The following is a 14,703-nucleotide window of genomic DNA, read 5'->3' on the forward strand; positions in this document are numbered from 1 at the left end:
AGTGTCGTGTTATAGGTTAGTTATTAAGTCGTGACTTACTGATATGGGGTTTAGCACAAGGGAACCCATTTGGAGTCTGTTGTCTCTTTTTCAATACTATTAGGCATCTACTTTAAAAAGTCTTGTAGAAGAATATTTGTGCTAAGTTGCTTCAGTCATGTCTGACTTGTTGCAACCCTATGACCATAGCCCACCAGGCTCCTCTGTCCATGGGTTTCTCCTGGCAAGAATATTGGAGTGGATTGCCATGCCCTCCTCTGGGGGATCTTCCCAGAAGAATATTTAATGTTAGAGAAAAATGCCTGTTAAGTATTAAATTAAGGGACTTACCTGGTGGTCCAGTGGTTGAGATCCTGAATTCCCAAAGCAGGGGGTCCCGGTTTCATCCCTGGTCAGGGAATTAGATCCCAAATGCTGCAACCTGCGTGCCACAACTAAGACCCAGGGCAGCCAAATAAATAAAATACATTTTAAAAAGTATTAAGTTAAAAATGGAAGTTAAAAAAATCTGAATTTTATCAACTCTTGGATACATATTGTTTTTCACATTTAACGTGTCTGAAATAGGGTGCACCAAAAATCAGTTCCAGAGGAATTATAGATATCGATGTGAAAGGTAAAACAATAAAGCTTCTAGAAGATATTACAGGGCTAAGAAAAGATTTATCAAACAGGAAATAAGACATAAACATAAAAGGTTAATAAGTTGGACTAAATTAAAATTAAGAATTTTTTTTTTTGCATCAAAAGACATTTTAAGTGAATGAGAAGGTGAGCCAGTGAATGCGAGAGAAAACTTTTGCAATACATATGTCCAAAAAGGGGACTCATATCAGAATGTATATTGAACTCCTACAAATCACAAACTGGCAAACAATCCAATGGAAAAAAAAATAAGCAAAAAGGTTGAAACAGGCACTTCACAAAAGAGAATATTCAAATGGACAATAAGGATATGAAAAGAAGCTCAATCTCATTAGTCTCCAGGGACATGCAACTTGTTAGTCTAACACACTGACCAATTGCTCCCCAGAGAACATGGGAAATGCAATTTAAAACCACCATGAGAACCACAATACACCCACAAGAATGCCTAAAGCTGAAAAGAATGAGAATGCCGACTGTTAGCATGAGATGTAGAGAAACCAAAGCTCTCCTACGTTGCGGGAAGAATATAAATTAGACACTCAGAAAATTGTTTGGCAGTGTCTGTTAAAGCCAAATGCTTGTCAGTATCATCCAACAGAATTTCATACAAATGTGCAGCAAAAGACGAGAACCAGAATATTCATAGAAGCATCATTAATAATAGCCCCTACCTGGAAACCACCCAAATGCCATCTGTAGTAGAATGGACGCATTGTGGCAGATTCATAAACAGAATTTTATACAGAAGCAGAAATAATAAATTACAGCTACATGCAAAAACATGGATGAATTTTACAAACACAGCATTGAGAACAAGTAAGACACAACAGAGTACATACAGTATGATTCCATTTACAGAAAAACAAAAATAGGCAAAAGCAGTCTATTTCAGTAGAAGTTAGGATAGCAAATGGGAAGTTGGGAAAGGTAATGCCTAGAAGATGGTTTAAGGAGGGTTTGGGGGACCCTGGTGATGTTATGTTTCCTGATCTGGGTAGTGATTCAGTCAACATTCATAAATTGTACACTAATAATTTGTGTACTTTCTGTATATGTGTGTTAGCCACTCAGTCGTGTCCAACTCTGCAACCCCATGGACTGTAGCCCACCAGGCTCCTTTGTCCCTGGGATTCTCCAGGCAAGAATACTAGAGTAGGTTGCCATTTCCTCCTCCAGGGGATCTTCCTGATCCACGGATCAAACTCAGGTCTCCTGCATTGGCAGGCAGATTCTTTACCCTCTGAGCCACTATATGTGTGTATAGATATATACTATACTTCAGTAAAAAGTATACGAAATGAAGATAAAATTGAACAATTTGAGACAGAGAAGGTTAATTACTCACAGATCTTTGTTGAAAGACCTGTTCAATGATGTCACCCAGTTATCAGGCAATTGAACTCAGCAGGTAGGAGTGGAATGTAAGAAATACTGCAGAGCCAAGAAACAGGCAAACACATAGATAAATTTATTTGGAAAAAAATGAAGGGGCTTCGAAAACCCAGTGGAACCTAAAATGCTATGGAATAATAACGTGGAAAACAGGAGAGGAGAAATTGGACAGAAATTGTCTAAGTTTTACATACTTCTAAGAAAGATAAAGACAATGAGTTGTAAACTTTGTACAACCAAGTCAAGAATTTAATTTCTAAGCAAGTAAAAGAATATATAATTTCTAAACCAGTGAAAAGGGTGAGAGAGAATAAAGAAGTCTGCATTGTTTTAGTAGAAAACTGTAAAAGGGGGGACTTTCCTGGCAGACCAGTGGTTAAGACTCTGTGCTGCCAATGCTGGGGGCACAGGTTCAATCCCTGGCTGGAGAACCAGGATCTTGCATGCTGTGTGGCGTAGCCAAAAATAAAAAAGAAGAAGAAGAAGCACTTAAAGACAAGCATGGAAAATAGAAAATGCAAAATAAAGTGACAGGCGTAAGTTTAAAATTTTCAGTAATCCCTATAAATGTAAATAGTTTAAATGTGTATGTTAAAAGACAGGGACTTTTAAATTTGTTACAAAAACAAAATTCAACTACATGTGATTACATGTAAAACCTAATGACAGAAAAGATGAAAGTAAGAAGCATGAAAAAAATATATATACCAGGCAAATACCAACGAAAATAAAGCTGGTGTTGCAATATAAGATAAATCTTAAAGAAAAAAGCAATATTAAGTATAAGGATGATTATAGGTCAATGATGAAAGGAAAAATTCACTAGAAAAATATTGCACATAAACCTACACTTTACAACATAGCTTCAAAATATATATAGCACAAATGGATGGAATTACAAAGAAAAATGAACATGTTCACAACCATACTAGGAGAGCTTAACATCTCTCTCAGAAACTAAGAGATCAAGCTTATAAAAATTTATAAGAATATAGACTGGAAGAACACAATGACAAGAATGTTCTAACATGCAGACACAATGCTATATCTTACAATTGCATGTGTGTGTTCAATGGCTTAGTCATTTCCAACTGTTTGCAAACCCATGGACTGTAGCCTGCCAGGCTCCTCTGTTAAGGGGATTTTCTAGCCAAGAATACTGGAGTGGGTTGACATTTCTTCCTCCAGGGGATCTTTCCCACCCAGCAATCAAACCTGAGTCTCCTGGATCTCCTGCATTGGCAGGCAGATTTTTATCACTAGCGCCACATGGGAAGTCTTAGGGAACTATATTTTTTTGTCTTCAAGAACACATGCGGGACTTCCCTGGTGGTCCAGTGGCTAAGACTCTGTGCTCCCAACGCAGGGGCCCTGGGTTTGATCCCTGCCCAGGGAACCAGATCCTACATCTAATGAGTTTTCATGTTGAAACTAAGACCTAGCTCAGTCAAATAAATAAATAAAAGAAAATACATATTAAAAAAAAAAGAACACATGGAAGTTACAAATGTGGCTACACGTGGGACCACAAAGGAAGAGTCAATAAGTGCCTAAGAAGCAGATAAACCTTGTTCGATAAAATATAAAATCACTATCAAGAAGAAAGTCCCCAAACTCTGGCATAATAAAAATAGGACAAACTAACATCAGGGCCTTCCCAATGCAATGGGAATGACACGCTTTACATAAAACTTTGGTTAATTTTTTTTTAACTTGAATCTAATGATAAGGAACCCATCAGACAAAAGAAACAAGGCAATTGTGAAGGACAGTCTACAAAACAGCTGCCCTAGAATTCTTCAAAAATAGCAAGATTATACACCTCCCACTGATTCTCCCACAAAAGAAGAAGGTACTGCTTTAGATTAGAGAAAGCTACTGAAGGACTTCCCTGGTGGCCTAGTGGTTAAGACTCTGCATTGAGAAATGCAGAGGACCTGGGTTTGATCCCTGGTCGGGGAACTAAATCCCACATGCCACAACTAAGACTCAGTGCAGCCAAATAAATAAATATTAAAAAAAAAATCTAGTGAGATGTGACAACCAAACGCCATGCCTGAGCCTTGATTCTGGATCCCAGACCACCTTCCCAAATTTAAAGCAATTACTGGGACAGTCTTGGGACAATTTAATACAGACTACAGATTAGATAGCATTATATAGCATTACTGTATAAATGTTAAATTTCTTGTGTGCGATAACGTGGCCCCCATTTTTTTGAGCTCTTAGTGCTTTCCTCTAGGATAATTCTCCAACATCTTGGTCTTAGGACCCCTGTACACCCAGAGAAGTTGTTGAGAACTCCAAAGGGTGTTTGTTTACATAGATTATATAAAACTCTATTTGGGGCTTCCCAGGTGGTACAGTGGTAAGGAATTAGCCTGCCAGTGCGGGAGACTTGGGTTCAATCTCTGGTCTGGGAAGGTGCCCTGGAGGAGGAAATGGCAACCCACTCCAGTATTTTACCTGGGAAATCCCACGAACAGAGGAGCCTGGCGGGCTACAGTCCATTGGGTCACAAAGAGTTGGACGTGACTGAGCACACACACGAAAACCTATTTACTGAATTAAAAGTTAAAACAAAATTTGAAGCATGTTTATATATTCACTTAAAAATAACTACATTTTCCAAAATAAAAGAGCTAATGAGGAGAGCTGTTTTGTTTACATTTTGCAACTCTTCATATCTGACTTCTCAGAAGTAGTAATAGCTGGATTCTCACACCCGCTTCAGCATTCAGTCTGTTGCTGTATTTTGTTTTGGTTGAAGTGTTTGAAGTACATCCAGCCTCATGCAGATATGTAGTTGGAAAAAAGAGGAGTGTTTCAGTAGCTTTTTCAGGTGTTAGGATTCTTCTCTAACTCCCTCCCTAATTCTTCCCTCCTCCATGCTCTCATTATCAAACACCATTTAATTTTTAGAGATCAACAATACCAAAAACACAAAGTAGAATAAAAGGTTTTTTATAAGTACAATTTAATTAAAGCTGTTTACAACTATTATCTCCCACAGGAGTTACACATGAATTTTAAAAGTATAAGAGGAGTGGTCCAGTGGTTAAGACTCTGTGCTTCCACTGCAGGGGGCACGGGATTAATCCCTGGTCCAGAAAGTTCCACATGCCTCGCAGAATGGCCAAGAAAACAAAAAGAGAGAGATGAGAGGGTTAGACAAGCAGCACACAGGGTTAGACAAGCCAGCAGGAGTCTGTGGAACTTGAGGGTTCAGTGCCACAGGAAGGGAGACCAGGCACGAGTGGCTTTTTGTTTTTAAGATTTGCTTTGAATGAGAAAGTGGTAAGTAGCATAAGCAACTGAGAGTGTGCCCCTAATGTGAGCGCTCTTCCCCCTCCCATCCCCCTCTCTGTGCTGTGCTCAGCTGTGTCCCACTCCTTGCGACCCCACTGACTATAGCCCGCCAGGCTCCTCTGTCCACGGGATTCTTCAGGCAAGAATCCTGGAGTGGGTTTCCATGCCCTCCTTCAGGGGATCTTCCCGATCCCAGGGATTGAACCCACGTCCCTTGCGTCTCCTGCATTGGCAGATGGATTCTTTACCACTAGCGCCACTTGGGAAGCCCTTCCACTCCCCACTCCAAGGTATAATTCTGGGGGGAAAACAAAGTGTCCTATATGTAGTTAGTTGTGTTACCTACTATTACATCTATTACCTACTATTACCTACCTACATCTCTAGTCTGTTTTTCTACACTGAGCAATGCAGCAGGACTGAAAGTCCTACAGTTTAACTAATTCTGACACTATCTACTTGCAGAAAGCATTAGATTCTACAGATTAAGAGCTCAGATCTGCAACACTGGTGCTTATCACCAACCAGGGACAGTTGCATTTCTGACTCACCCGCTAAAAACTGGGGATTTACATGACCCCTTCCTTGGACCCCATAATTTCCTAGGACAACTCACAAAACTCAGGAAATGTTGATTCACATGTCTCAATTTATTATAAAGGATGTATAAAGGCCTCAGATAAATAGCCAGATGAAGAGGTACATAGGGTGAGGTCCAAAGGGGTCCTGAGCACAGGAGATTCTGTCTCAGTGGACCTGAGATGCTCAAAAAGGATTACCTATGAAGGAAACTCCTATCTCTCAGGAAATTTCAACTGTTTTGTGAGCTCTGTGCCATACCACAACTTTCTTATAAGGCAGGCATGGCATTGACTGATACCTGGCTTAAAGTCTGAAAATCATGTCCAGATAAAGCATGTAAGCATTTATAGTTCAGCAGATAAAACTTTCATTTCAGTTAAAATTGAACACATGTCTGAACCATTGATCTTGATCAAGTTAGGGCCAATGACTGTGATTTGTTCACATTGCCACAGCTGTGGGTCAGAAAATATTCTGATCAAATAATCTGCAAAGGAGATAACCTAGCTTCGAATCTATAATATAAAAGCAAAGAGACAATGATTTTCTGCTCAGTTATCACGTTTAGGATCTTTACAAGGAATGTAATAGGACCCAGAAAGCACTTCTTGCTGTCTATGCCAAAAGTTTCATGTCCTTGAGCATGGAAATGGTCAGCTGAGTGGCTGTATGCAGTCCACACTGGTTCTCCCACAAACATTCACACAGCTGTTACACAGTTCTTTTCATCCAGTGTGAAGCGGTGATAACCTCCTACAAGAAGCGTTATCACCTTTCCTTTCTTCATAAAAATCTGAACCCATGTTGTTGTTGTTCGGTTGCTAAGTCGCGTCCGATGCTTTTCGATCCCATGGATTGCCTCTCGACAGGCTTCTGTGTCCTCCACTGTCTCCTGGAGTTTGCTCAAATTCATGTCCATTGAGTCCATGATGCAATCTAACCATATGATTCTCTGCCATCCCTTTTTTATTTTGCCTTCAATCTTTTCAGGCATGAGGATCTTTTCCAATGAGTCAATTCTTCTCATCCAGTGGCCAAAGTATTGGAGCTTCAGCTTCAGCATCAGGCCTTCCTGAATGAATATTCAGGCTTGATTTCCTGTAAGATTGACTGGTTTGACCTCCTTGCAGTCCAAGGGACTCTCAAGCGTCTTCAGCACCACAATTCAGAAGCATCAAATCTTCAGCACTCAGCTTTCTTTGTGGTTCAACTCTCACATCTGTAAATGACTTGTGGAAAAAACCACAGCTTTGACTATATAGACCTTTGTCAGCAAAATGATGTCTCTGCTTTTTTAATACACTGTCTAGGTTTGTATAGCTTTCTTTCCAAGGAGCAAGCATCTTTTAATTTCATGGCTTGTAGTCCCCATCTGAATCCATGATACCTCTTTATCTCTTTCATAATAGTATCCACTGCCATCCAAACTGTAGCAAATTTTACATCCTAGTGCAAATGCTCCCAGAAAAACATCTTTTTTTTCCCCCAATATTTTTGAATGTATTGAAAAGTAGACTTTTAATTTATTTGGCTTTTAATTTAGTTTAAATCTATTTGGCTATGCAGGGTCTTAGTTGTGGCAGGTAGGCTCTTAGTTGTAGCATACAGGATCTAGTTCCCTAACCAGGGGTTGAACCCAGGCCCCCTGGGCTGGGAGCAAAGAATCTTAAAAACTTGACCACCAGGGAAGTCCCAAAACATCTTAACCTTTTCTTCATAATCTAGAAGTTTATTTTTGTGTATGGTTATTATGTCTATCTAGAAGTAGTTTCTCTTTATTATTTTTTTCTAATTCTGGATCATTCTCATATCTCAACTTCTAGTAAAGGACTCCAAACTGGCACAGCTGCTGCAGACTGGGCTCCAGGCCACGGGGATACCTCAGGTCATCCTGGGACTTGTCCATGTACCAGATCTGCACCACAATCTGGGCCTGGGGGGCTGCGGGGTGGTGCTTCCCACCACAGTAGGCATTGCAAGCACCAGGCGCTCCGTGACCTGCGTGGGCTGAGCTGGGTGGAGTCCCCAGTGGCCTCTTTTAGGGGGCATCCCAGTTTGGGCCACTGCCCAATCCTGGTTTGCCAGTCGTTGAGACTGTGTAAGACCTGACCCAGGGTATTCACTTACTATAACAAAATGTATGAGTGATACTTTCTCAAAGGTTAATTGCAATGCAGAATCTGAAACCACACAAATGTGCTTTTCTCCTCTGTTACATTCAGACCTCTCACATTCAAATCCATTGCTCCAGTTTAAAAAAATCATTGGTAACAGACACTATAAGCTATTTTCTTGAAGTGACTGGTTCATTTCATTCATTTTTGAGAAAATATCTGGCAGATACCTGTGTCTGAATGGCTTCTCTATCAGTTGCTCTTTCCAGTTAAAATGATGTTCTGTGAAGAAAGTAGCTGGTACAGGTCACAACTTAAATAAAGCACTCCAGTTCTTTCTAAGTTCTTCTCCAGGAGACAACCATCTTACATGGGTTTGCAGCACAAGTGCTTTGTATGTATTTCCATTTGTATTATATACATATATATATATATATATATAATATAGGATATTAGAAAGATGTATACCCAAGAGTTATGATCTAATCAAATAATTTTTACTGTTTTATTAAGATCTTATTAATGGACTTAAAAAAAAAAAAAAGAGTGCATGGTGGTGAGCAATAAAATCACCAGTTTGGTGCCTCTGTCATGACTCAGGCTAAGTTGTAAGCAGTTATCCTCACCGTTGCTTCTGCATCTTTTGGGCAAATGTCAGCACAGTGAGCAAGGTAACTGACTTACTATTATGATCATAATTTAGATCTCGTGGTCCCCCCCTTCCTCATGGTCCGCGGACCACACCCTGAGAACCGTTGGTTGCTGCTAGGTTGCACCATCTTGTCCTAACCTCCATCTAACTTTACATTCACTGAGCTCTGATCTTTCCTCCTCGGGTGACCCCAGGAAGAGCCCAGCACCTGAGCTGGTAGCTTCCAGTCAGAGTCAGATCCGCAGGGGAGGCGGGGAGGAGGGGGGGAGCGGGCGTGGTGTGTGGGTGTGTGGTTGTGTGGGTGCGTGTGTGCCTCTGTGTGTGTGTGTGTGTGTGTGTGTGTGTGTGTGTGTATGTGTGCGTGCCCAGCCGGGCACCGCAGCTGTACCCTGGAGCGGCACTCGCCCCACTTTCCCTTACCTCACTTCCTATTTCCCTCTCCTAGCCCCTTTAACCCTTTGCTTTCCCCCAAGGATGGAGGAAAAGCTTCAATTTAAAGAAAGCTGCCAGAGTGAACAGCGATGGGAGAAGAGACACTCTGCACAGCACATAAACTACTGTGACAATTTGTTTCAAAATTAAAAAGAATCTAATTATCTATATCCATAGATATCTTTTTTTTTTTTAACAATTTATTTATTATTTATTTATTTGGGCTGTGCTGGGTCTTGGGAGCCATGAACAGGCTTTCTCTAGTGTGGGGCTTCTATTGTTGTGGAGCACAGGCTCTAGGCGGCCTGGCTTAGCTGCTCTGCAGCCTGTGGGATCTTCCCAAGAACAGAGATGGATGGTGCCTTCCCTGCATGGCCCCTGGACCACCAGGGAAGCCCTATCTATAGATATCTTGATTGTTCTTTTTCTGGTTTCCTATTTTCTTGTTATGTAACTATCAACCCCTATAGAACTGTAGAAAGTAAAAATCGAGAGTCTCTGACTATACCCCTCTGCCACACCGTCTTTGGTATCTGTGCCTCTAATTTTTCCTATATATGTATATATGTTAAGATAGGATGCATGTGTGCACGCTAAGTCACTTTAGTTGTAGCCTGTCAGGCTCCTCTGTCCATGGGATATACCAGGTAAGAATACTGGAGTGGGTTGCTGTACCCTACTCCAGGGGATCTTCCCAACCCAGGGATTGAACCAGTACCACCTCAGTTCAGTTCAGTTGCTCAGTCGTGTCTGACTCTTTGCGACCCCATGGACTGCAGCACGCCAGGCCTCCCTGTTGATGAACACATCACCAACTCTCAGAGTTTGCTCAAACTCATGTCCATTGAGTCGGTGATGCCATCCAACCATCTCATCCTCTGTCGTCCCCTTTTCCTCCAGTACCACCTGGGAAGCCCTAAAATAGGATATTTATCTGCAACTTTCTATTTTCACTTAATATGTCACAATGCATTTTTCTATATCAGCAAATATCTACTTCATTCTTTCTTATTTGTTCATTTATTTATTCAGCTGCGCCGGGTTTTAGTTGCAGTACTCGAGATCTTTAGTTGCGGCATGTGGGATCTTTTCTTTCTCTCTCTTTTTTTAAGTTGCAGTATGTGGGATCCAATTCCCTCACCAGGGACTAAACCTGGGCCCCCTGCATTGGGAGTAAGGAGTCTCAGCCTCTGGACCAGCAGGGAAGTTCCCATTCTAAGCGTTTTATCTGCATGAATTTATTTAATCTTAAGAATCTGCCTACAATGCAGGAGACAGCCTGCAATGCAGGAGACCCGGGTTCAATCCTTGGGTCAGGAAGATTCCCTGGAGAAGGAAATGGCAACCCACTCCAGTATTCTTGCCTGGTATAGCCCCTGGACAGAGGAGCTGGGAGGGCTACAGTCCATGGGGTCGCATGCTAAGTCGGACAGGACTTAGTGACTAAACCACCTATAACTGCTAGGAGTAGGTATTGTTTATTATCCCCATTTGCAGTCGAAGAAACTGAGGCTCAGACTTGAACAGTCAATGAGAGAATTATAACAAAAGATTTCTACAAACAGGGAGAAAAGTTTATGCTCTGGGACTCTGTTACCAATAGAGTAATGAAGCCTCTGGTTCTTTTTAATGCCTTTCAATCATTTCACCTTCCTCCAACTTTGGATCTCTGGCTTTATTAGGAGTTTTGAGGATTAACTTAGGTAACCTAAGAGAAAATTTCATGAAATTAGTGTTTTAAAATCTTCCAAATTTGTTTCTGGACTCCGCCTGTTACTGTCCATAGATTTATTTTACAAAGCTAAAATCAGAGTAGTAGTTCGCATTCTTTTTTTAGGAGGGAGGGGTCTGTTTATCTTTCACTACGATTCTAGTGTAAATGAATATTGTGCCCCTCCCCCTTATCCCCAAGGGACAGTGCAGGCTTGAGAAGTTGAACTTGTACTTGGCCAACAAGGATGAGTTGGGTCTGACTGTTGGGGGGGTGGTGGTGTTGGTGGTGGTGGCAGAGGTGGAAAGAATCCACCTGATGGAAGGAAGGGACAGTGCAACTGCTCAGAGTCAAGGACTACTTAGGGGAATGGCTAAATCTAGGGTTTGTGTGGAGAGGGAATAGTAGAAGAGAAGGGTGGAGAGGTAAGTGAAGGTTATGAATTGCTATAAGCTCTTCAGATTTTATTGTATCAGGCGGTGGAGAGCTACTTCCCTAATTTGAGTGGAGTGACTGCTCAGGCCTGTGCTTCAGGATGACAAGGCTGGAAGTGGCTGGCGGGAAGGGCAGATGGGAGGGGGAGGGAGCACAGACTACTGGCAGGGAAATCACTTTAGAGATGACCATAAATAGCTCTGCTATCAACACCTCCCCCGCAACCCTCCCCCTTCCCATTTTCTGACTTCTAATAATGGCATCACCATTCCCGAAGTGCCAGCGATGGAAGTCTGAGTCACTGTGCCTCCTCCCCCATCTAGCGAGCTGCAATTCCTGCAGATGCCATCTCTACACCGCCTATACCGTCTTGCTCCTTCTTGAGGGTCCTGCCTGGACCCTGTGTCAGGCCTGTCTCTGGTTCAGGAACCCCGGCCTCCCTTCCCCAGGCCTGATCCCCTACTCTCTGACATCCCCTCACTGCTGGGCCAGATGTTCCCAGATGTTACTCCCTGCTGACAAACAGAACATGAAACAAACATAGGGTGAAACAAAACCCCTGGAGTGTCCACCTGGAAGAAATGCAAGGCCCTCACTCTCCTTGTCTGCCTGGTCAGCTTCCTCCCCTGTCTTTTTTTTCTTTTTAATTTATCTGTTTATTTTGACTGTGATGGGTCTTTGTTGGTGCGTGGGCTTTTCCCTAGTTGCAGAGAGCATGGGCTACTCTGTAGTTGTAGTGCCTGGGCTTCTCATTGCAGTGGCTTCTCTTGTTGCAGAGCATGGGCTCTAGGGCATGTGGGCTTCAGTAGTTGCTACAAGTGGGCTCAGTAGTTTCTGTTCCCGGGCTCTAGAGTACAGGATCAGTAGTTGTGGCACAAGGGCTTAGTTGCTCTGCGGCTTATGGGATCCTCCTAGACCAGGGATAGAACTGGTGTCTCCTGCATTGGCAGGAAGGTTCTTTACTACTGAGCCACCAGAGAACCCCCTCCCATGTCTTAAAGATAGGTGAGAACACACGTGATGGGTGTTTCTGCCCTGATCTCACCAGGGTCTCCTCCATCAGAGGTGGTTTTCTCTTTGCCAGATGCCCGATGTGTCATCTAATCTCCTCTTGGGACACTTGCCTGTTATGTTTGGTTTGTGCTTGATTTGTGGCTTCCTAAGGGTATAGACTGAGTGATATGCATTTTTGTGCCTCCACAGGGAACTGTGGAGAATAGCAAGGAGAGATAAGAAAGCCTTTCTCAGTGATCAGTGCAAAGAAATAGAGGAAAACAATAGAATGGGAAAGACTAGAGATCTCTTCAAGAAAATTAGAGATACCAACGGAACATTTCATGCAAAGACGGGCTCAATAAAGGACAGAAATGGTATGGACCCAACAGAAGCAGAAGATATTAAGAAGAGGTGGCAAGAATACACAGAAGAACTGTATAAAAAAGATCTTCACAACCCAGATAATCACGGTGGTGTGATCACTCACCTAGAGCCAGACATCCTGGAATGTGGAAGCATCACTAGGAACAAAGCTAGTAGGGGTGATGGAATTCCAGTTGAGCTATTTCAAATCCTAAAAGATGATGCTGTGAAAGTGCTGCACTCAATATGCCTGCAAATTTGGAAAACTCAGCAGTGGCCACAGGACTGGAAAAGGTCAGTTTTCATTCCAATTCCAAAGAAAGGCAATACCAAAGAATGCTCAAGCTACCGCACAATTGCACTCATCTCACATGCTAGTAAAGTAATGCTCTACTAGCTTTACAGTGAACTCCCAAATGTTCAAGCTGGTTTTAGAAAAGGCAGAGGAACCAGAGATCAAATTGACAACATCTGTTGGATCATCGAAAAAGCAAGAGAGTTCTAGAAAAACATCTATGTCTGCTTTATTGACTATGCCAAAGCCTTTGACTGTGTGGATCACAATAAAATGTGGAAAATTCTGAAAGAGAAGGGAATACCAGACCACCTGACCTGCCTCTTGAGAAATCTGTATGCAGATCAGGAAGCAACAGTAAGAACTGGACGTGGAACAATAGACTGCTTCCAAATACAAAAAGGAGTACGTCAAGGCTGTATATTGTCACCCTGCTTATTTAACTCATATGCAGAGTACATCATGAGAAATGCCAGGTTGGATGAAGCACAAGCTTGAATCAAGATTGCCAGGAGAAATATCAATAACCTCAGATATGCAGATAACACCACCCTTATGGCAGAAAGTGAAAAAGTTGACTTAAAGCTCAACATTCATAAAATTAAGATCATGGCATCCGGTCCCATCATTTCATGGCAAATAGATGGGGAAACAGTGGAAACAGTGGCAGACTTTATTTTTTTAGGCTCCAAAATCACTGCAGATGGTGATTGCAGCCATGAAATTAAAAGACGCTTACACCTTGGAAGGAAAGTTATGACCAATCTAAACAGCATATTAAAAAGCAGAGACATTACTTTGCCAACAAAGGTCCCTCTAGTCAAGGTTACGGTTTTTCCAGTAGTCATGTATGAATGTGAGAGTTGGACTAAAAAGAAAGCTGAGCACTGAAGAATTGATGTTTTTGAACTGTGGTATTGGAAAAGACTCTTGAGAGTCCCTTGGACTGCAAAGAGATCCAACCAGTCCATCCTAAAGGAGATCAGTCCTGGATGTTCATTGGAAGGACTGATGCTGAAGCTGAAACTCTAATACTTTGGCCACCTGATGCGAAGAACTGACTCATTTGAAAAGACCCTGATGCTGGGAAAGATTGAAGGCGGGAGAAGGGGACGACAGAGGATGAGATGGTTGGATGGCATCACTGACTCAATGGACATGAGTTTGAGTAGACTCCGGGAATTGGTGATGGACAGGGAGGCCTGGCGTGCTGCAGTCCATGGGGTTGCAAAGAGTTGGACACAACTGAGTGACTAAACTGAACTGAACAGGGAATTTGCACATGACCTAGACTCAATAACTTAGTTGAAGTTTGACTAAAAATGTGCAAGGGTGGGAGTTTCCAATTCTGCTGACCCCAAACTGGAGGATCTAAGCACCTTTCCTTGAAACATCATCTTTCTCTGAGGTGGCTTCAGGGCCAGGAGTTATCACCACCAAGAATTCCAAACAAGTGTAATAAATAGGGACTCTGGTTCCTCCTCTTTTTCCTTAAAAGAATGATGGACTATTAGCCAGGTATATGGATATGAACTGGCTTCCCTGGTGGCTCAAACAGTAAAGCAGCTACCTGGAATGTGGGAAACCCAGGTTTGATCCCTGGGAAGGAATGGCTACCCACTCCAGTATTCTTCCCTGGAGAATCTCATGGACAGAGGAGCCTAGCAAAGAAAATGCATGTCACTCAGTCTTTACCCTCAGGGACACAAAGAGTTGGACATGACTGACACTTCACTTTCCTGTGTATGAACCAGAGTTCTGCTACTTCCCAATG

This window comes from Giraffa tippelskirchi, chromosome 12 (assembly GCF_054371585.1).
Source record: "Giraffa tippelskirchi isolate mGirTip1 chromosome 12, T2T-mGirTip1v1.2.pri, whole genome shotgun sequence".
Classification (NCBI taxonomy): domain Eukaryota; kingdom Metazoa; phylum Chordata; class Mammalia; order Artiodactyla; family Giraffidae; genus Giraffa; species Giraffa tippelskirchi.